At 33.1% G+C, this 22,135-nt stretch overlaps 1 protein-coding gene across 1 annotated transcript in view; it reads left to right on the top strand.

The window, feature by feature from the left end:
* Window positions 1-22,135, top strand: part of shep (RNA binding motif single stranded interacting protein alan shepard) — a 327,333-nt gene that overhangs the window by 36,805 nt on the left and 268,393 nt on the right. The window lies entirely within an intron of this gene.

Below are 22,135 nucleotides of genomic sequence, written 5' to 3'. Positions count from 1 at the left end.
TGAATTCAAGGCTACTTGTTAAAGTTGTTTCTAATATGTACCCTCCAAACGTTCACATATTCGTATATACATATTTGTGCAGTCTGTAAGTTTCCAAATTCGACAAAACCTAAAAATAGCGTTAAAAATGTGGCGAAAGTGCGCCATCTAACGGAAATTCCTCGCGAGCTGCGACAACAAAAACCATCAGCATTAACTGGAAAAAATATGTAGCTCATTACCAGTCTATAATTGATACACTTTGCATTCGTTCCACTAGCATATCTGCATTTAACATCTATCTATAATCATCGACGTGACCTACCTAGAGCATTTCATTCAGACTTTCTCCCAATGACAAGATCAGGATGTACAATCTACTGGGTGGATCATGTTTATTTTCTTCAATTTTAATTCTATTTATTTATATTTTTTAACCCTGTAATTTTTTGACTTAAGAGATATTTTATGCAAAATAAATTTTCAAAAAATAATATTACCAAGATAACATTATTAATTATAATAAAAATTACATTATCAAGAATTTAGCAAATGTTGTAAAATGACTTATTGTGATGTCAATGGTATCTTTTGTTAGTGGAAACAAAAATACTATTTCATTTCTTTATAAGATCCGTACTTTTCAAAGTTAAAATTGTTATTTGTTACTTAGCATTGTGAGCCAATAATTTTGACTGAAATTGATTGTTGTATTGAGAAACTGTAAAACTCACTTGAAAACTTTGGAAAATGATATTTTCTTTGTTTGGTACATTATTTTTCGGTGCATTTTTTCCAAATACGTTTACTTGAAATGTTTGTAATTTTTCGGGTAATCCTGTGTCGATCAGTCTCTGGCAGACGACATTAAGGTCTAGCGCCCACGGCGCAACTGTTTTAAAACTACGGTCTGAAACTGATTGCGCTTCCAACTATTTTGTGATATCGCCCGCGTAAAAGTATGGTGATTCGCTTACCAGTCGATCCGGCTGTAACTGTTTTCCAATAAGTCTAAAACCGATTTTATTTAACCTTCCTCCCGTGGTCGCAGTTGCGTTGCAATTTTTTGTAACATGTACTTATATGAACATTTGGTATATTTGGTAAATATTTTTTTCTGCAGCCGTCCCGAAAATAAAACTTTCGGTATGATTTATTAAATCGAAAGTATCATTTTACTCAACTCGTACCGAAAGTAGCTACTTTCGGAACTAATTTTTTCACTTTCGGGACGATTTGGGTAGCTAGGTAACGGCTTTGACAACATCAACTTGAATTTTGTTATGACAACACAAAACGGCCACAGAAAAAATATTTTACGTAACACGATCCAAAAGTAATTTTACGAGACTCGCAGAATTCCAGGACTCGCCTACGGCTCGCCGTGGAAACTTCTTACTCGTCTCGTAAAATGTAACGTAAATTACTATAGGATATAAATACTGTAAGTTTAGTCATGTTATACGGAAATTAAAGATTGGTTAAAAAATCTGGTTTAGATTATTTTGAGTGAGATAACGAATTTATATTACCTGAATAATTGAAAAAAAAAATGGGGATATTTCTATTTTAAGATTATATTTTATTTTTGTGTACACATTAAAATTGGCAGTTGGAGAGAAGTAAAAATGAAGAGTCTATTACAAAAAATATTAATTTATTGTTTTTTCAGAATAACGAATAATTTTTCACATTGGAAATTTAACGAAACATCTGAACATGATGTTCAAATGTCCATGGTACCCGAGAAATATATTTGTGAACAAAGACATTGTTTTTTTTTATCAAAAAAACTGAAAATATATTTTAAAAGCAAATTTTTTCAATCGGTCTTTCTTACACCCACAATTTTGCCCCATTTAGCATTGTATTATAAGCTGATAACATTGTACTATAATTCAACTGATCCAAAACCAGTCGCTTCGTGGGCGGACACATTGCTATGCTTTGTTAAAATTTGGCAGGACCCCGGTCTACTTGGCCTTTCGGCATACGACCGTTAACGACTCCACTGCCCCTACGAGTCCGACACCAAAATGAAGGTGCCACGCCACGTACGCCAGGCACGTTTCGTGGGGCTTCACCTTCCCCGTAGTACCTGTGTTGCGATTACCTCACCTACCCGTTATCCCCTCCCACAGGTGGATAGGTGACGCAGGCAGAGGAATTTCCACCTCGCACGTAGACAGGTCGCCGCCGAGGATCTCTCCTCTACCACTCTTAAATCTCCTGGCGGGTACGTGCCGGGACACCAACACCACGCTTGACACAAGGCCAAGAGAGGTGTGTACGGCCCCTGCTCGTTCAACTTCGCCTGGTTCTCTTAGAATGAGAGTAGAGTGGTCTCACGAGAGCCGTATAGAGAGAGATACTATGAGTGTAGACCGGTGACCGTGACGCCTAAGCGTCCGTGTGCGTTTCTACAAACCCGTCACCTCAAGCGACATCTCTCAATTCCTACCCATTAGTCGCCTCTTATGACAGGCAGGGCCTTCTGACCTCGGCCGTATTCTTATCTCTGCGAGCCGAACGGAGCGTGGGCGGACACAGATTTTATTTACGTTGTGAACTGGTTGTAAACCACTTGCAGATGAAACTAGTTTTCAACCGTTGCCTTGTTTTAAAACAGTTGCGCCGTGAGCGCTGGACTCTATATTTGAATTTGAACAGCGTAAGCCTTCTCTTTTTTTTATAGTCAACCATCGAAATTTTCATTTTTTGTCAAAATTTTTCTGCTTATTTTTACATTTCGTAGTTTTTTGTTCTCTCCCCTAGTTTGGTTATAATTGTATACATTCGTGCGTTTGTGAATGATCTGCTTGATTCTATTCTGTGCAAGATCAATAGAATTTCTTGGTGCTTTATTTTTATTTTGTCAGTTATTTTTCGAGGCATTTTTTGGCAATAATGGATTCGAAGTAATATTTTTAATTTTATGATACAAAATTTTAACAATATTTAATATAGGCTGAACGTGTACATGAATTGTAATTTCATGCAGACGTCGAGTTTTTTATAGCAGCGACCGTACTACTGCAGTTTACTCCATATACATAGTTGCCCAATTGGATTACGGAAGTCCCTCCCGAACAACGAAGAAAAAGAAAATATTAATTAGACCAAAAAAATAGAATAAGAAACCTTGTTAGCAACATCATAAGTTTTAAACATTTACCTGTCATAGAAGATTAACAAATATATAGAAAAAAAGTAGATGACAAGGATTAAATGAGTATAATAATTAGTAACCATTCCTGCTCACCTGGCTAGATTATAGAATCAGGAAAGTGCTCATGCGATAATATTTCCCAGTGTGATGTTAATCACATCCTGTTTAGATGTATTAAAAATAAAGCACTCTCATGTACATTTTATTAAAACTTGGTTAAAAGTAATATGCAACTTCCAGTAAACATAACCCACCTACTGTCACTGAATCAGAAATCAATATACGAACTCATATTTTATGTAATCACTTATATGCATGCGGATATATAATATATATTTGATACAATCAAGTTTTAATACATAGACATAACATAAATCATTCAAAAATCTGTGGAAAATGGACTAGTTTCCATGCCAAACACACTATCATCATCATCATTAATTATTAAACAAATTAATTAAATGAAATAAAGATCCTACATGCATATACGGTCGATTAATAAAGTTAAAAAGATGGCTTGGAGGCTATGTTTAAAAACAAGTCAGATATAGAAATTATAAAAAGATACTGAATGGAGATTTAAACTTACCCCAATGGAAAATTAAATAATATAAATGCATTTTGTTACTGAACGTCAGTTTAAATAGAGGAAAAATGTTAAAAATTAATTCCCACTTCTATTGAAGCGCAAACTTTGCATTTTTTTAACATTTCTGACAATGATAGAAGAATTGCCAACAGACAAATAATTTGTAGCTATTTAAGAGTAGGTTATAGACATTATAGAAATTTTATATATGTCTATGTCAAAGAATAGAATGGAGTATAGAATCGAAACAAGTGGAAATTAAAATTGAAGAATAACGATTAAACAGAGTGTTCAGTTGATAGAAGAGTTGAGCGCCAACTATTTTTAGAAGAAAAATAGTAAAACAAAACAAAAAGTTAACAAGTTAATAAAATCAACAGTAATTGGAATAAAAAATTATTTGAAGAAAATAATAAACATGTGACGATTATAACGTTACAGTATAAACAAGCGCTTATATTAGACTATCATTCATACGAAAGATAAGAACAAAGCAGAATAAACAGGGAACAAAATCATAATTACTAAATGAAAGGAATGCATAACGTTTTTAAGAGACAATAAACTATATGACAACCAACAACTAAACCCATACTCAGGAATAAAATAGATCGAGAGATTATCGAAAAAAAAAACAAATATACATCAATACGAAAGAAAATATATAAAAAAATTAAATAACTCAGAATACGAAAGCTAGAACAAATATGATGAAACCTGATGGAAAGGGAATTAATAAATAAAGGAAAACTAACATAAAACGGCAAAGAAATTGTACATACAATATTATTAGGACCGTCTTAGTTTTTAAACTTATTTGCCATATATGTCGTTGTTCGCTATTTGTAAGTCCCTACTATGAGTCAAAAGTCAAGCAAACAAGCAAGCATAGTTCACAATAGTAACACTCGCTATGTCTAGTGTCATATCATCGATCTGTATTGCTTGCTTGGGTCTCGAGTTCCTGCTCTGGGCCCAGTTCGGTGACTCGGCGCTCGAGGATGTGGGCCCCTCTTGCCCGTTTTTTTGTGTTTTTGTGGCTTGCTCCCTTAGTTAGTGTTTTATTAATTTTTTGGGTAGTCGAAGCCGTTTTTTGTAGATTTTTTTTTGAGAAATGTCTGAAACATAAATAAAATCAACATTAGTAAATGCACTGCCATGCCAAACGTGAGTTCCTTGTCTTCTTATGATATAGGGTATTAGTCAAAAGGCTTTGACAGGCAATCATTTTTATTAAGTACCCGACTGATCCTTCTTCAAATCGTGTCATAGTATATCTGCCTTTCTATCTTGAAGCGATATGTTCATGGCATAAATTCATATAAATATATTGTTCTGTATTGTATTTTATTATAATAATACCAAATTGTGGTTAAATGGAATTCTCCTAATACAATCGTCAACTGTTGGTCATAGAGGCTTTGTTAAGTCGGATCAGAAGTCAAGAATTCTGTCGGATCTTTCGATACTTCGTCTTATACTTTGTTCATGGCCTGGTCAGAATACGTGGCGCATCGTCTTCTTTACTTTGAATTATGAAAACAAATGTTACTTAACGGTACTACTGTCGAATCGAAAGTGGTTGCCAATACACGAAAAAAAAAACAAGCAAATCTCAAACGTTTCCATCTGATCTAATATTTTGTAATGCTGAATTCAGTCACAAAATAATCAAAAGGATCGATAATTAAAACACATGACGCGAGTTGACACACCTGAGAAAGGAAAAAACTGTAAAAATAAATAATTTACGTGCTATTTAATTTTTAATAATTAAATAAATTTTAAATGCGTCAGCTGGTTTTTCTGATACGCGCGAATAAAAAATGTACACCTTACTTTTTAAAGCTGCCGTTTTGAGGTAACAACTCTCGAAGTTAGAAAGCCGCTAGCTTTCTACTACCAATAGTGAGCCATCCTGTATGGAATGCGCGAGAAGGTCAACGACCAAACGATCGCCGAAGGATTCGCAAGGCGATGCCTGGAGAAATGGATGGACCTGCCGTGGGCCCCCAGACAGCATTATATTAGATTTTAGATATTCGCACAAAAAACGGACATTTTCATTCTTTGATTACTGTTCCGCAGTGTCTATAATAGAATCTACATATTCGGCGATTATTGAGGGTCATTTCTTTGGTATAATCTTGTTACAAGAATTAAATTTCATTTAATTTATATGCGCGAATAATGTATTTGACATACGTTTTGAAAAAAAGTACCAGAATTATATGGCAAAATAACGAAACTTTATTATTTAAACAACACTATGTTCGGTGTTCTGAACCGATATGATTCAATGCAGCGCTTTTTTTGACAATCAAAAGTTATTTTAACCGATGGCAACTCGTGCTCAGAAAATTTCGGCCGATAATGCAGATACAGTGCTAACGAACATTGACGTCTAACTTGTCTGCACTATCGCGTCCAAGCGATCCTTACCCTATTTTTTTTACTTCCCATATTTTTCTAAAAAAATTTCCAAGAATTTTAAGATAAACTTTTTCTCCGAACTTATGTTATGTACTTTACTAGTCCGACAGTGACCATCTTTGTAAGAGATGATATTAATGCATGTTATTGACCTTGTTCACATGCTATCTTCATTGTGAAAACTATTATTGTAGTTATCTAAACTATTAGTTATTATAACTATTTGTATGTTTTTTACGATATTCTTATGAAATATATTTTGAAGAAGTTGGTTATATTTCTGTGCAACATATCCAAAATACTGAAGTCTTAGAGGTTTTTTTTTTCGTCTTTATAGAGGGTCCTTAACCATATACCACTCGACCTGAAGTCATAATTTCACTATGTAATTTCCCTCTTACTTCTTTCGTTCATATTCTTTTGATTGCCTCTGATGTTTATCTGCGATCTTTTTGGTCTTCTTAAAATTTTATTTTCAACCATGTACTTAATGGTCAACAAAATGGGTTGTACCCTTAAATGTATTCGAAAGATATAAGTTTATAAGATAAAGGTATATAAGATATAAGTATAATAAAAACTGACCATTAAAATTGGTCACCGACCTTCAATTCAACAAAAAAACTGCAGTCAATTACGACGAAGATATGACGTTACTAAGACAATATATCTCAAATGGTACAAAACGAAAAGCTACCAACGATATTAAGTACGGAGAAGCCAACAAAAATTGTAAGACGCGAAATTCAGGCAGCACCAGCATTTATTCGTAATCAGTTAAATAGAGTGGATTTGGAAAACGCACGATACAACATTTACACCGCCAGAAGGAAAAAATATCCCAAACAACTAGCACCTAGGAACTGTAAGTTAGAAGGTGTCCATAAAACTGCGTTTCGGATGATAATAAACAAATGTGTCGAAATCGAAAAGGTGTTTTATCCCAGGAAGATTGTCGCAGACTATGAGAAAGCTATTCATAGCAGTGAACCGTCGTGGACAACTGTGTCAATTCAAGGATGTTGGTTTTATCTAGCTCAATCATGGTACAGGAAGATTCAAAAATTAGGTTTTTCTGACAATCCAGAGTCACAAAATAGCGAATGGTTACAGTGGACATTTGGCCTCACATTTTTGCCACCCAATCAAGTAGAAGCAGCATTTTTGGAAGATCTCATAGCTGGAACTCCAGAAGATATTCATCCATATACAGATTATTTGCTAGATAATTATATAGCTCCAGACTCGCAGAATCCACCTTCCATGTGGGCTACTTCAGAGGTTGGTTGGGTCAGAGGCTATCAACAATGCAAATTAATGTTTCCGTTCTAAATTTAATCAATGTTTCAACCGAAAGCATCCAAATATATACATCTTTGTCGAAGTCGTTTAGGCATTCCAAGAACAGTATCTCATTGCAATAAGAAGTACACACATCTCGAAGAAACAATATAATAAACATTATTTGCCCATTGACAAAAAGGAAAAGCGTTCAGGAAAAATTGTGCAATACCAAACCGGTCAATTTGAGACAGATATTTCTTTGTGAGACATGTATCCACGCATTATAAATTCTTCTTCTTGTAGTGCCTATCCGATTCGGATGTTGGCGACCATCATGGCAATCTGTATTTTGCAAACTGCTGCTCTGAAAAGATTTATGGTTGTTTTGTTGAACTACGTACGTAGATTTTTCAATAAGGAAATTCTTCGCCTTCCTGTAAAATTAATTGCAGCAACCCATATCTTTCTCTGTTTCTCATGTTGTGACTGAGGCATTCGATTTTAGCTATTTTTATTATGGTTAACAGATCTTTTTCTTTTTGTATACTTAATAAAACATCCTGATTAGTAACGTGGTCGGTAAGATATCTTCAGGATTCGACGATAAAGCCACATTTCCAGTATAGGAAAGATATATCATCGTAGTAACCTGATTTTTATGGGTACTGATAAATCATGATATTCGAATAGCTTGATTTCTAAGGAATGGTCCCAATTTTCATTGACGTTCGTACCAAGGTAGGTGTCTGTTTTTACTCTTTCTATTGGTTGACCATTCACATTGATTCTTTCAATTTGCTGTTCCTTCTTAGAGACATCATACATTTTGTTTTCTTAATGTTTAGGAAAAGTCCATATCTCTGACTTACTTCTGTGATTATATTCATTAACTCCAACTGAAGGGCTCCATAACTGTCAGCGAATACCACCGTATCGTCCACGTATCTGATGTTATTGATACATTTTCCGTTAATTCGAATTCCGGCTTCAACGTCCTCAGAATTTATGTTGAATAGCAGGGGTGATAGTATACATCCCTGTCGGACCCTACGTTTGATTTTGATATCATCGGATTCTCCTGCCTCTGTACGGATAGACGATGTTTGATTTCAGTAAAGATTGCTAAAAATTCTTAGATCACAGGTGTTTATTCCAATATTTGTTAATATCTCCATCAGCTTGTCGTGCTATCGATCGCTTTATGGTAATCAACGAAGTATGCATAAATATCGTAATTCACGTCTCTACATCGTTGAAATCGCACTTGTATGCCAAAGAGAGCCTGTCTCGTACCCACTGCGCTCCGAAAACCAAACTGTGTACGGCTTATTTTTTTCGCACAGTCTGTAATATCCTTTTATGTATGATTTTTAGAAATAACTTTAAAATGTGGCTCATTAAGCCGATGGTCCGGAAATCATTGCAGGATGCGGATTTTGTTTTCTTTGGTAGAGCAATAAACGTCGACTTGTTAAATAGCTTTTAGTTGTGATATTGTTTTTTGCACTTCATTTGATGTGATTGGTAAGTGGTCATTAGATTGTAGGACGGAGGTTGTTCGGACCTGATATCATCAAAGAGTTCTTGTATGTATTTGGTCCATGGTTCTTGTATGTATTATAAATTCTAAGTTATAGATATAATCAGTAAATAAAAAAATATAATTTTAAAATTTAGTTTATATGGGATTCGGCCGCAATTGATTGTAATGAAAATTAAATTTTATAATGTTGTTGGAAAGCGTTCATAAAATATTATTTTAAAAATGTGAAAATGGCAAATCACATTTTTAAAATAATCTTTGTTGAGAACGATTTCGGGGATGGAAATGGAAATGTCAATCAAAAATTATAAAATGTAATTTTCATTACAAAAAAAAGACGTGTTCAATATTTTTCAAAAATCTGTAGAATGGCACCAAACACGACTCTCCAGCCATGCCTCCTAGAGCGGGGAGAGGAGTAACTTTAAAATCTTAAATTGGAACTCATATTTTTTATTGCAGATTTCGATTACTCATAAAAAAAAAGCAACTTTTATAAGGAACATTTTTTCGAGTGGTTGATAGATATGGCGTTATAATCGGAAAAATACAATTTATCGTGATACCGTAGGAAAATTATGGAAACGGTTTAATATCTCGAGAAATACACTTCCAATTGAAAAACTAAACAGCACGTGCTTAATATTTTTCAAAAATCTGGCGAATGGCACCAAATGCGACTCAAGATCCTCTGGGTGTGGGGCGGGAGGCAACTTTGAAGTGTCTAATGGAAAAGCATATTTTTATTGCAGATTAGGATTCTATGTGAAACAGTTAACCATTTTTTTCGATTCGCGATAGATGGCGCTGTAACCACAGAAAAACATATACAGATTAGAACTCTGCAAACTAATTTTTATGGGACCGAATGAAAATGCAACGAAGAACTCCAACAAGATGGATCGACCAAATTACAGGAATATGCGAAAGACCTATGTATGAGTTAAAAGAAATAACCAGAGACAGAGATCTATGGAGACGAACAATACACGACAAATCACGATAACCACTACATTCCCTCCCTAGGGTCAGAATTGAAGAGAGAGAGAGAGAGAGAGAGAGAGAGAGAGAGAGAGAGAGAGAGAGAGAGAGAGAGAGAGAGAGAGGAAGACAAAGAGAGGGAGAGAGAGACAGAGAGAGATAGAGACAGAGAGAGATAGAAACACAGATAGAGATAGAGACAGAGAGAAATTCAAGATTTCAAAGTTGTAACCATTGAACGACCCATCAGAAACGTTGGGTGCCAAGGGCTAACAATATAACTACTTCCGAAAGTTGGGAGCCAATGTAGAACAATAGTAGATCTCAGTCTCTCACGTGTGAGAACATTCTATCTTAGAAGTAAATATGAAAAATGAATTTGACTGGAACAAATAAACTAAAATATTAACTAATTATATTTATTGCACATCATCATCAACCTGTATGAGTCCACTGCTGGACATAGGTCTTCCTCAGCTCTTTCCATCTGTCTCTTTCTTGTGCGGCTTGCATCCAGTTGTTGCTAACATGCTTCAGGTCGTCGTATTGCACATAAATAACTATAGAAATTAAAAATATTATTAATAAATTAAAATCAAACAAAATCACAAAGCTTTACATAAAGATTTTTAAATCTTGCCTATAAGCTTTACATAAAGATTTTTAAATCATACATAAGTACCGCTTCAGATGTTCTCTTCAAGTAGCTGGACAGGATGTAGAATGTAGTGGTTAGATGCTAATGATGTAGTTGAATTTAGATACTTTCATCTTCAGGTGGCAATCGGGTTCTAAATAGCAGCAGTTATTATTTTATGGTCGGCAATGTGCTGTGGAATTCCTTACCCAAAAATTAGGCCAAAAAAACCCAGAGAAGATTTAATAATATAAATGAATTTTAAACTGGAGATCCAGCTTAAATAAGCAAAAGCGCTATAAAAACCAATCTCCCTTTACACTACCACCGAAGTGACATGACAGGGCAGAGTTGTCAACTGACAAATAACGTTTGTCGACTGAAGTTAGGCATAGAAATTTATATGTTCCATGTCTGTGACATAGAACAATCTGGAGTCAAATACAGAAAATATAACTTAAATAAGTGAAAATTGAAAATAAAAAATAAAGATTAAATAGGCTATTTAGTTGATTGAAGAGTTGAATGAAGAATTGGGCAACAACTATTTTTAGAATAAAAATAGTAAAATGAAAGATAAAGTTATTAAATGAATGAATCAAAATAAATTAAAATACAATAATTGTTAAAAGAAAAATATCAAATATATGACGTTTATAACGTTACAAAGTTGCACTCCGTCCCACACCCAGCGGATGGGGGTGCGGGGTCGTGTTTGGTTCCATTCGCTAGATTTTTGAAAAATATTAAACACGTATTTACTGATTTTTCATTTTAAAGTGTATTTCTTGAGATATTAAACCGTTTCCATAATTTTCGTAGGGTATCACGATAAATCGCTTTTTCTGATTATAGCGACGTCTATCACAATTACAAAAAAATGTTTCTTATAAAAGTTAAAAAAATGGGAATTCCCATTTAAGATTTCAAAGTTGCCCCCCTCCTCGCTCTAGGTAGTGTGGCTGGGGAGTTGGGTTTGGTGTCATTCGATATATTTTTGAAAAATATTGAACACGTTTTTGTCAATTTTTCGATCCGATGTTTAATTCGCTACATATTCGACCGCCCCGCTTCTTTTATCACACCCTATATATAAATATATAAAATTTAGTGTTAAATGTAAATAATACAATTAAACGGTAAGATATAAAACAAAAAGTATTAGTGATTGTTGTGAAAAAATATTGATTGCAGTTCTAAAAAAGTATAAAACAAACAAAAACAAAAATATTAGTAGTTTTTGTGAAATAAAGGATATATGGCACTTATTTCACTATGCGAAGTTGGGCTTCCACTGCACTAGCATAACTTAGGTTTAGGTTCACATTTTCCGCAAAAGAAAGACGTGGCGTTTTTCTACTTGATATGTATATGGGTACTTTTCTACTTTATTACAATTTCAGCGTTCTTACAATTGACCCAGGTCGTGGTCGGGACTTACATTACGACGGTCAGCAATAGTACTTACTGTATTGAAATATGAACACTTTGTATTTACACTCTTCGGTTTTAAATATGCGACAGACCGATTATAATAATATTTGATTATTTACAATAACAATTCGCAAGTATTTGTTTATTAATTGTTTTACCAATAGCACGTCGGCATTGCTTTGGATTTATTATAATTTTGTTTCATTACCTTACAAATAATTGTAGTTCTAAAAATTATAGCAAAAATAACCGAATTTTAAAAAATAGTGTTAACTGTAAATATCACAATTTCTAAGATAAAAAAGAAAATCGAGAAGCAAATTAAAAAAAAAAACAAAAAAATAGTACGTACTTAGTAAATGCGAAAAAAATAGTTGTAGTTCTAAAAAAGTAGTTGTAATTCCAAAAAATAAGTATATTAAAAAAATAGTATTAATTATAAATAATATAATTTCTAAGTTACAAAACAAACAAAAAAAAAACAGAAGTGAAAAATATTAGCTGTACTTGTGATAAAAATTCTTGTAAAAAATAGATGTACCTAATAAGGTAGGCCAGCCAAAAGATAGTACGACAGTTAAAGCTCAGTTTCACAAGAAAAGATCATAAGGCTAAACATAGCAGTTTAAAAAGGACTTAGTCCTATTAAAAGAAGAAGAACAAAATGATTATCTACGAGGAAAATACCTGTTGTATCTATTCAAGGGTCGAGCGAGTCCCAAACAATAGCGGCTGCAATACTCATGTTTTTTGGTATCTTGACCTTGACCAATCTTGACCCCCCGGAGAAAGTGCAGAGTAATCTCTGTCTCTGGTCATTTCTTTTAACTCATGCATAGGTCTTTTGCATATGCTTTAACGATAAAATAAGTTTATTGACGTTTCAATCTCCACGAGAACGATTTCTGAAGTGGAGATTGAAACGTCAATAAACTTATTTTAACCTTCAATCGTGGCTTATTCCCATTAAAATAGTAATTACTTCTTGATGTAGATTAAAATCAGGAGTTCTAAAATGTGCGGAATATTCAAATAGAAATATTTTTCCTGTTCCAATTTCTTTCAAGGAAAACTTAATAATATTTTGGAACGAGACCAAAACAAAACACAAACACCAACCGAATGTTTGTAAATTCTAATTATTTTCAACATAAAGTAACTAAAACAAAATTCGATTACAAATAATGAGATTCATAGCCATGCGCGTTGTAATCGCTTTTTCCCTGCTATTCGATAGTAACGTCACCCACCATCCATATACTAAGTGCTCGGAGGATGTTTAGTTAAGTCTTTATAATACTGATAAAAATACTCAAATATTGTCGATAGGAAGAATCTCTAATATGTCCCTCGTATTCATGCTATCGCCCTGATAAATTCTGCGTGTTTTCATTATCCTCTTAAACAATATAATTATCATAATAATATTCGCATCATACCACCAGCTAGCAATAACACAGTTTGTAGTGGGTTGGTTATCGATTTGGGAACAAAAATAAAATGTTTGCGCGCTTTGCTGGCCTTTTGCATTTCAGTTTAGCTCTTCAATTAAATATATTTTCATGCTGTATTGCGCTCTCCAACAATATTTGTCATTTACATATAAATGGCCTCTCTCTTGCTTCCTATTTGTGCCTTTATTTTCTAAAGGTCTTTTTAAAGATGTAGAGTTAATCAATAGCTTTTCAACGAATAACAACACAAAGCCAAGATATCATAAAAGAGTTTTCTTTTATATCATTACTGTTCATACTCCTTCACAATTAGTGTAATTCCCTAACTGAATTAAAATGCTCGTAATAATCTATCCACGTATCACTAGAAAAAATATCACTATTATAGTAAAATCACTTATTCAACATTGAGTTCAAATAAATTACAATAATAAATTGTTATTATCTTATGTTAAATTGCGATTTTTTATCTGATCATCACGTATCCAACACTAAATTCTCTTTTCCTCTCAACAGTGTAGGGACCTGCATATAATCAACGTATATCATACCATATCTATAACAAAACAGTGTGTATATTCTAACAAAAACAAAAAGTAAATGATAAAACCATTTATAACTTTTTTCGATACACTTAATTAACTATTGTTTCTGGTTCTAATGATTTATTTCTGATTTCTTCGTTGTGAATCCGGTCTAATCTAGAAATTCTGACATATTGTCATTGGTAGTCCGTTTCGATTGTTGTAAGGGGTTTTTTTTCTTCTTATTTAATTGTCCAAACTTCGCAGCCATATGTAAGAACTAAATCAACCATGGTTTGACCAATTCTCTTTTTATTGCTTTTGCTAATGTTTTGTCCCACCAAATAATGTCAACTGTACCTATGACCTTTCGTGCCTCTTGAAGTCTGAATTTCAGATTTTGCCTGGCTATACCTCACTCATCAACTATAACACCAAGTTACTTAAATTTTTTAACTTGTTTTACTTATGTATTATAATCAATCAGAATCTCATACCTTGCACTAGAGTTTATTACTAAATATTCTGTTTTATCCAAACTACTTCTAGATACAATTTGCTATATTCTCTATGCAGTCTTGTCACGAGTATGGTCTCAATATTAACATCACAAAAATGAAATTTATGATAATCAGCAAACAATCCTATATGGAAGCAGAGTTAAAAATAAACAACCAACTTATGTGAATTAGTGTAAATAAAAAAAAAAAATGAAAATACGAGTAACAATAGCTAGAAATACTTTTACCAAAACCTTTGTCAGCTTGGAACGCCTTTGGGTCTTCGTATTCGCGTCCTAAAATGCTACATATGGCAAATAATAATGTACGGTGGTACGAAATGTGGTGTCTCAGAAGGTTGATTGAAATTCCTTGAGTGGACGATATTATTAATAAAGATGTCTTAAGAAGACCTAAACAGCGGAAGGTCTCACATCTGTAGGTCATATTTTAAGAGCCGACAAATATAATCTTTCAAAAACTATTTTAATGGGCGACATTAAAGATCGGATAGGTCCAGGGCGCAAACGACACTCATGGTTCAGAGATATAAGAAACTGAGGCGACATACCTGATATCAGCACAATAATAAGAAGAGCAAAAGAAGAATCCTTACGCATAATCCAACTATCATGAACGCCTACAAGCTGCATAGCGTGCGGCAACAAAAGAAGAAGTCTTGTCAACTAAAACTGCATATCAAAAGAATCCTGGGCCAAGGATTTTTTTAATATGGATGTCTGCAAAACTCACGGTGAAGAAGTGGACCTTATTGATAGGTATACCCATTCCTTCTCAGTTCTATTTCTTCGTAAACATTGAATAACAATGGAGAGACTGCATCCTTGTCTAAGATCTTTAGTGGTGTAGATAGCCTTTGAGAATACGTTACCCTGTTTTACATACTATACGCAAAACTGTGTACAGTTCGCAACGCAATGAATGCAATGATTCCGCAAAGTCCGCAATAATATATTTCTAGGTCACTGTCATTGGCCTTTTTCAAGTTAATAAAAATTATATGTAAGTCTTGATTTTTTTTTTATTTTTTCAGTTATTTGTTGTAGGGTAAATAAATTATCTACACTAATTGGATTAGTTGTCCCCAAAAGTCGGCTGAGAGAGTTTGTTACACTTAACCGCCTATAGCCATTTAGGTTTTTTCTATTACAATTTTTTTAAATACAGCAGATGATAATGTTGAGATGGTTTAATCGGGTAAAGAGTACTGAATCCTCGTTAATACTTAAATAGTTCTGCCACAATATTACCAGGTCCTGGTGATCTTCCATTTTTCAAACTCTTTATTTACTCTTTTAGCTCTGCCATATCGAACAACCCATCAGAAAAGGTGGGTGCCAATGTATAACAACAAAACTCACAACTTTTTTTGGAAACCAATTGTTAGGCCTCGTCTAGCTTAGTCTCTCAGGTGTGAGAATGTCTTATGTTAAAATGTAAATCTGAAAAATGAGTTTGGCTGGGACAAATAAACTAAGATATTAACTAATTATATTAAATTTATTGCACTTCAAAAATATAATTGAAATTTTAATATTAAATAAAAAATAAAGCAAATCCTGCCTAAAGCTTTACAAAAAATTTTAAAAAGTTATGATGTTGCTGACATAAGGTTTATTATTTTAGTTTTTTGGTCCTATTAATTTTTTCTTGTCCACCATTTGGTGGGAAATATCGAAACCACATGGCTGAAACTTCCTGAACCTCGTTTAGGACTTTCCAAAGCGCATGGTTGACCATGCTATAATAACTGCAGCTGCTATTCAGTACTCAACGGTCACCTGAAGATACATACTTGCAAGTATCTAGATTCAGGCATCTCAAACCAACAACTATATTCTACAATCATGTCCAACTACTTGAAGACAACAATATTCGCCATGAGTATCGTTTTAAATTTTTTGTAAAACTTTAGGCAGGATTTGCTTTGTTTTTTTATTTAATATTAAAATTTCAATTATATTTTTAATGTACAATAAATATGATTAGTTAATATGTTAGTTTATTTATCCCAGTCAAACTCATTTTTCAGATTTACATTTAAGATACGCCGTTCTTACACTTGAGAGACAGCTAGGCGAGGCCTAACAATTGGTTCCCATTTTCCTGTTATACAGTGGCTCCCAACTTTTAGAGCTAGTTATGTTGTTACCCATTATACCCACCTTTTCTAATGGGTCGTTCAAAGGTTACACATTGGCGCCCAACGTGGGGCATAGAAACTTTATACTATTCTACGACATAAAACGGACTGGAGTCGAATACGAAAAATAGAATATTAAGTGTAAATTGAAATTGAAATTTATATTATGACAGAATATTTAGTAAATAGAAAGTTGATCGAAGAGTTGAGTAAAATAAAAGAGAAAGTTAATCAATGAATAAAATCGAAAGAATTTAAAATAAAATAATTATTTAAAGTAAAATAACAAACATGTGACGTTTATAACGTTACAAGTTGCTCTACTAGGATTTCTTCTTTTGGGTATCGTTCATTAAAAACTGTTCTCTATTTTTCAAAATTCATGGAATTCTTTCCACTGTTTAAGATCAATTAATGTAAATAATTTCTCTTAAGAGCGTAGGCGCAAATTTTCGGGCCAATGCTTTTTAAATGCAATCATTTTTTTTTCGAATCCTGAGAAAACTAACAAATATTTTTGAAAAATTTAAACGCAGAATGAAAGACTACATTATTACCGAGGGCCGAAAGTCCCTTAGAATAAACAAAAAGTTTTTTTGAATGAGATAGTTGAAATTAAAAATCACACTAAATTTTCGCTTTTTTTTCACCCCTGTATCTTAATAAAATAAACATTATAGAAGTTTTCAGGGACTTTCGGCCCTCGGTAATAATGTATTCTTTCATTCTGCGTTAAAATTTTTCAAAAATACTTATTAGTTTTTTTAGGATTCGAAAAAAATGAATGCATTTAAAAAGCATTGGCTCGAAATTTTGCGCCTACGCTCTTAATTGTTTAATTTAAGATTTTTAATTATTCGCCACACGTCATTAGATCTTGAACCAACCACACAATTGTTAATTTGGTTACATTGTGTCCCCAATACATATTTTTCTTTTGTTTAATTTGACTTTTTAAATCTCGGTTTGTTGATTTGTTCCTTAAATTACTTTCGTTTGTTTTGCATGGAAGATATTTTGTATATTTGTTCTTTAATTAATATTTTGACGTTTGCAGTTATCCAAGATGGTTCTGTCTCTACATCATTCTATCTCCACATCATTAGGTGTTTCTAGTGCACGAATTTCATTTGCTAACCGTCAACAAGCAAATGGCGAAATGGCAATAATAGATATTTTCATTACGGACGGGGGCTTCACTTGGGTAAATCGATGAATATATTTATCGTGTATTTTTAAATTGCATACTGTATTGGTTACATAATTCGATAAGTCTATTACTATTATGCGTTCTGAATGTTTTCGACAAACTTATCTATATTGTTATTTTCCTGTGCTTTAACTCTGACATGTGGGTCACCTGTTACTGTTATATCCTGGTGTGATTTGGTTTCTGCAAGTATATCTGAGAGACTTTGGTAAAATTCATTTTTTATAAATTTTCTGGGGTGTCTATGGGTGAAATATACCGTTTCATACCTATATATCTTTAGAGTGAGTTTCATAATTCTTTGTGATACATATTTGAAGTCTGTGATATATTTCCTCATATTATTTTTAAGCAATATAGATATTCCACATCAAGCTATCTCATGTTTTTGTATCTCTAACCAAAAATATGTATACCCATTATAGTCACGTTACCTGGCCATTTCTGCTTTGTTTCCGATAACCCAATAATATCCAAGTTGTTTTTCTTGATTTCTGATATAACTTCAGGTTTCTTATGCGAATTTCCGCGTATGTTTCAAGTTACAAATCTCATTAACATTTTCGTAGTCAATCGTTGTCGTAAATTTGATCTGTCCGGGTTCCGAGGCAAGTTGGTCGTATTTTTAGCGACTGTGTTTTTTTTAAGGTAGTAGGTTGTTGGCATACCGTTCTAACCTCTTTTTCAAAGGATCCATTTTTCCCTTCCTCGTCGGTTATGACCCTACCTTCCACTGAGGTTGGTTACCCAATCTCCAGTAAGATTGCTCATGTTTACCAGGGTTCATCGGTGTGGTTAACCTTATTTTTTGGAAGTGAAGATAAGACTTGAGAAGTGAAGGCTAGAGGTGTTATATGGAAGCAACACCTTGTAATGCACATCACTACTCCGTTGAACCCGCTTCAGAAGTAATTAAAGGAAAAGAAAATACTAGAATTTTTAAGTTAGATATTGTGATATTTGTATGGGATTAAACCGCAATTGATTGTAATGAAAAACATTTAAACCTAAAATTTACTAATAATTTATAGAATATTTATAAATAAATAATTTATAGAAACATCTTACTACATATGTCTTTTTTACTATTTCCTAGGTCCCAAATGTTTCATAACATACAGGACCTGTTATTAAAATATTTAGTTAAGAACAAATTTAGACACATGTATAGTTAGATACCTACAAAATTTCATGTACTCCAGTCTACCTAAATCAATTTATAAAACAAATTTTTTCAATGTTTTTCAACATAAATATAGGACAAATTCACATTACAGACTACAACATTGATGGTTGATACTGTTATATTATTATAATTTTAATTTATTCAATTTTAAATATTGCTGGCTTCTGTCATTTTTAGACAACTACCGTAAGTTACACTGACTGCTTTGTTCCGACATCCATCAGTTTGTCATTTTTATCAGTTGTTATCAACAGGTCCTCGGAGACACTTTGTCTCAGGACCATGTAACCGATGTAGAGCCATACGTTGCCATGTTACCAATTCCAACGGTAACTGAAACAATCCTAATTTATAATAACATATAATGTAACATATCTATACATTAATAACATTTAAAGGGTTTTCACCCATATATTTTAGTGGCTCATAGCATGTATAATTTGTAAGTATTAACCACATTTTGCATAACCTTCGATAACATTTTAAATTTTACGTTCTTTTTAATTAAAGTGGTTATATACTTTCAGGTTACACTGATGATGGAATATACATTCCGAAAACGTTCTGTAATGTATTTGTGATATAGCCCGTTTGGGTATTTTATTATATACCTTTTACTAAGAATTTGAAATAAAATTTTTTAACTATAATTGGTTATAATACTGGCTTATAATACAATGTTAATGTAGTAAAATGGTGGGTAAGAGAAAAACCAAAATAAAAAATTAGCTTTTAAAATAGTTTTTCCCCAAAAAAAAACAGTGCTTTTGTTCACAAATATGTTTCTCGACTATGGTGAACAAATGTCATCATGTTTAGATTTCTCGTTAAATTTCCAAGCTGAAAAAGTTCGTTATTCTGAAAAATAGATTAATATTTTTTTGTAATAGCCTTTTCATTTTTACATATATTCAACTGGCAATTGTACTGTCCACGTAAAATTAAAATAAAATCTTAAAATATAAATATCCGTAATTTTTTTCAAATATTCAGTTAATATAAATTCTTTATACTATTGAAAGAATATAAACAAGATGTTTGACCAGTCTTTAATTTTCGTATAATTTGACTAATCTTAAAACATATATACCCCAAAATGTTTGCCAAATGTTCAAGTAACAACATGCTACAACAAATTGCAACGAAACTCCAGCCAACTGGGAGGTTCCAGTAGGAGGCTCGAACCGAATCGGTTTTAGGCTGATTGGAAACCAGTTTCGGCAGGATCGCCTAGTGGGCTAATTCACATGCTTTTGCGCTGCCAAGATTACAAAACAGTTGCGATTTCAATCAGTTTCAGACCGTAGTTTTAAAACAGTGACTCGGTAGACGCTTGCCCTTAAAATTACACGTATTTTTACTTATTCGTTATTCAACATTTGTGTCCGTAAACATTTCAAAATTATCCACTTTTACAAGTCAATTAAAATATTAATCTGCACTAAGATTTCCCCAAAATCTCCTCATATCTGAGAAATATTGATTGAAACACTATTTACAGCATAACAATATTATGCCGCAACTCAAATCGTAGCCTGAATTAAATCTGAGATTTAAACCACCATATTTTGTAACAGAATTTAATTAAAATTAAACACGTTGCCTATTAAACTTTTTTTGCAATTATAAGAATCAAACGTTTAATAAACTTCCAAAATTAATGAAGAAGTAATTTGACTTTCCCCAGCACATACCGAAGTGCGTGTATCCATGGCAGGAACACTCGGTACGCCCGCTTCCTGTATCGTGTCTTCCGTCTCGGAATTGGATTTCCAGTGTGCCTGTGCCTGTGAGATGGCTAGACTGCACTCGGATTTATCTTATTGCCTTATGCAGCTGCCATATCGATTTTTGGCGATGCGATGTTCCTACGCTACACAAGTGAAGTCTGCTTCTGCTGTGCCATGCCCGACTCTGAGCCGCATGCGTCTGTTCAGTTTTGCTTTTCATTTCAACTACAGACTTACAGACATTTTCCTCCTACGCTAGTCTCTTGTAACTTTTGTGTGATTTACATTTAAATGCACCGTTTTTAGATACCAGAAAACTTGAAAATATAGTTTAATTTATCGTTGATAACGAGAGCAGAATACACCAACGTATAAGTCGATGAGCACTTTTTTATTTTTATTATAAAGTTATAAATTACTAGAGTTTTATTTGAAAATATTATTTTTCTTTTAAGGTTTTATTTCATTTGTTCCAAATGTTAAAATAACCTCCAATAATAACCGCTTTATTTTTTGTTAATTCCTAGTTATAAAATATCTTTTTTTAAAACTCTTTTATAATTCATCCTTTTTTAAACTTCTTTACGTTTAAGTATTCAAACGACTTCTCTTCTTTCCTTATACACTTTCCGACTTCCGTCTTCAAAGTTTCTATATTTTTCTAAATATTCCAATACTTCTTCGACCGTTTCTTTTGTAATATAAAGCTGATCTTGATATTCTTTTGGGTGACACTTTCTCTAAATGTTGTTTCCATTGTTCTATAGTTCTGAGGATTTCATATTTAAAGCAATAAAATGAATAAAATTTTCCTTACAAATGAAATATTTTAACATTGACGTAATGTCAGAATATTATAAAATTTATTACTTTAATGATGTAATTTAAGGGTCATCTGACCTCGTTATCGTTTCAACTACTATATAGAAGTTTTTCACTGATGATAGTTCGATAGGACTGAAAACGTTCTGAAATTTTACAAATCCATTGTAGATATTTTTTAAAAAATTTTAATAAATTTATACCATTTTACACAAGAAGTTTTTTACTTCGTAGTAAGTTCTTTAATGAAACAATGACGTCTATAAGATATCGAGACGGGGTTATAGAACCAATAATTGTGCCATGTGCTGGTGTTATAGGTTACAGATTTGGTTTTATCGACGATAATCCCCGTCCTCACCGCGCGAGAATTGTGAACGAATAGATAGATTATCATGTAATTACAAGAATGGAGTGGCCACCATGTTCTCCGGACATGCATTGCATCGAACACGTTTGGGCGGTCCAGAAATGTCCAGACGTTTACACAGACTTC

Source organism: Diabrotica undecimpunctata, chromosome 3 (genome assembly GCF_040954645.1).
Source record: "Diabrotica undecimpunctata isolate CICGRU chromosome 3, icDiaUnde3, whole genome shotgun sequence".
NCBI lineage: Eukaryota > Metazoa > Arthropoda > Insecta > Coleoptera > Chrysomelidae > Diabrotica > Diabrotica undecimpunctata.
The sequence above is the reverse complement of the archived record's forward strand: the minus strand, read 5'-3'. Positions and strand labels throughout refer to the sequence as shown.